Source organism: Tamandua tetradactyla, chromosome X (genome assembly GCF_023851605.1).
Source record: "Tamandua tetradactyla isolate mTamTet1 chromosome X, mTamTet1.pri, whole genome shotgun sequence".
Lineage (NCBI taxonomy): Eukaryota > Metazoa > Chordata > Mammalia > Pilosa > Myrmecophagidae > Tamandua > Tamandua tetradactyla.
In genome coordinates, this window is record NC_135353.1 from 150,175,537 (window position 1) to 150,178,525 (window position 2,989).

The window sequence follows — 2,989 nt, forward strand, 5'->3', positions numbered from 1 at the left end:
GGATAATCAGAAGGAGAAAGGGATGGTGGTATAGAAGAAGGGAGGGAGGGAAGAAGGAAGGAGTGCAAAGGATCCAATGAGACGGCTTTAAGAGGCTTTAAGTTACTCTGAAATATATTTAAATATCTTAAAAGGAATAAAGAAATACAAAGCAATGAAGCAGTGAAGGAAGTTAACCAAATCTTAGTGTAAGCTACAGATTTCCATTAATCAATGAAAATAACAGGTACTGATAGGATATAAATCTAGAAATTAGGATTATGTGGATTGTGGGTAGAACCCTGTATTAGTCAGGTTCCCTGGGGAACAGAACCATACACAATGAAAATATTATGAACTTTTTAAAATAGAAATTAGCTCATACAACTGTGGGAATTGGCAAGTCTGAATTCAGTGGGACAGGTCACGAGCTGGGAATTTTGATGAAGGTTTTCAACTAATTCTCTATGGAGAGCTGGCTGGCTGGAGGAGAGATAGAAATTTTTCTTTCTAACTACTGAAATCATCAGCTCTCCTTTTAAGGTTTTCAAATGATTGGATGAGATTTCTCTTATTGCTGAAAGAAATCTCCTCAGTTGATTGTAGATGTAATCAGCCATAGATACAGTCAATTTACTGATTATTTAAATCCACAAAATATCCTCACAGTAACAATCAGGCCAGTGCTTACTTAACCAAACAACTGAACACAATAAACTAGCCAAGTTAATAAATGAACTTAAACATTACAAACACCTATTTAAAATTTTTGAAATCCATATCATTGCATCTATAAATAGGTGATTAGTTTGGATTTTTAGGTCATGAGAAACTGGAGCTCCACAGGTCAGATCTTATAACCTAGCTAGTCTTAGGCTAGTAAGCAAACACTGTCAAAAGAGAAGGTAATTGTCTCTGAAGTGATATGGGCTCAATGGGGACAATACAGTCACCCACTGAATGTTTTGGAAATGTGTGAGGACTTTTTTGACATTGGGGTGAAGCTGCAAAACATCAATGATAAAGAGAATCTTAAAACCCGTAAGAGAAAAAGGATATTACTACTAAGAAATAAAAATTAGATAATTAGCAGACTGTGTATCAGCCAACAATTAATGTCAGAAGAAAATAGAAGGGAAGGAGGGGCCCAGGAAGCGGCGAGCGCACTAGGTAGAATAGCTACGGGTGTGGGGGTGGCAGAGGTGCTGCAGCCAAAGCCAGAGGCTGAAACAAAGGTGATGATACAAGTATGTGGATATTTTTGTGAAAACTCCAATGCAAATGAAAAGAAATCCTTCAAGGAACAATTTCTACAACAATGAGTCTGCAGAGTCATCTGTATGCACAATATGGAATGTTCTCAGCCCAGAGATAGCTGAATGGTTGCTGTGTTGACAAAGAGTGATTACCAGCTGTAGGGCCTTGTGTCAAGACAACAGTTTTTATACCAGACGTTCCCTGGTGTTTAAGAAGCAAGCCTCTACAGAACCAGAAGCAAAGAAAGGAAGCAGTCTGACTTTTTCTTAATTAAATTGACTGCATAAGAGAGTTGATTTATAGGAACAAAAACACAGTGAAATAATAAAATCATTTGGCATCACTGAACTTACATCATATTGAGGAGCTTACTTCCATAGTTGATTTAGAACCGTCATTGGTGCTCATTTATACCTTGAACTATAAGCATGAATGAATTCTGGCTGTGTTTCAGTTGCTGTATTGAAGAACAGCCTCAGCCTAGAAGGTGATGGCGGACTGACTGAAGTATTATCAGAGAGCCTACAAACTTTGTACACACGGCCTGTGCAGGATCAGGGGCCCTGTTAAGGGAAATGAATTCAGTTACCTCTATCCAGAACAAATGCAGTCCAAGGGAGGCTTTGAAGGCAGGATGTCTGTCAACGTGCAGATGCAACTAGTGGACACCAAAGCAGGAGAGCCCCGGGGCTCTTTTCCAAAGTCTGATGGCATCTTATGCACCACCCTCTTGTGATTACTCCAGTGACTCACTACCATTCTGCTCTGAAGACACTATTGTCAGATGAATACTGCATTTTCTTCAGCCGGCATGCATGCATTTGGATTTATGGACAGAGTTCTCTGGACTGTTGCTTAATTTTCAGTATTTGAGTTGATATGGTTCTGATCTTAGCATGAACTTTTCTGTGAATACTAGCACCATTTGAAATATATATTTTTTCATTTTAAACATTTCTCTTTCTACTTCCCACCCTTCGCCTTATGATTTTATTGGTGAGCAAGAGCCTACTATTATCTGTTAACTTGTCACCATATCATGTATGTATATTTTGGAAGATATGAGACCCACAAGCACAATAATCATTTTTATTCATTTTAAACTTCAGCAGAGTAGATATCTGTATGCTTTATGAAGTTGTTTTGTACGGGAACCCACAGGGGCTAGAAATTAAAATTCATTTGCTGCCAGGGGCTGATGATACTTCTGCTATTAGAGAAAGTTTAGCTGGGGTACCAAGTCACATCAGTTTCTCTCAAAAAGATAACTTTTAGTTATTTTAGAAGTATGAATTTTGGTCTGTTTGATTAGAATTGCAATGAAAAAAAAGCTTGCATTCATAAGGCATTCATCCTGCTGTAAATGTTCCTTATATTTATTTTGGGAGCAAGGACATGTGATTGCAGACAGGTGTGGTTATGTATTTGAGTGTTGTGATAATACTTTCATCTAGTCTGATTCTGAGCAGCATTATTTTATTAGCTGTTTAATTTCTTTGTGTACTCATTCTTTTTATTTTTACTTGCTTTTATTTTTGTTTAATATTATGGTATCCAGTCGTTTGCAGTGGTAGTTTGTTGAACTTCAGGCTTCTACTACAAGCTGTGATACTTCCAGAGGCACTGGCCTTTTTGTATCCTACATATTTGGGGGCCATGGAAGATGCCAAGAACAGCACACTGACCTTGCCTGAATCATTGCCAGTGAAAACAATTTGGATGGTCACTTTTTATGTTATTGTAAGAAGCCTTT

At 37.9% G+C, this 2,989-nt stretch overlaps 1 pseudogene; it reads left to right on the forward strand.

Moving 5' to 3' along the window:
• The first annotated feature begins 1,664 nt into the window (after positions 1 to 1,664).
• On the forward strand, positions 1,665 to 1,972 carry LOC143672124 (CDC42 small effector protein 2-A pseudogene; annotated as a pseudogene).
• Positions 1,973 to 2,989: the final 1,017 nt, after the last annotated feature.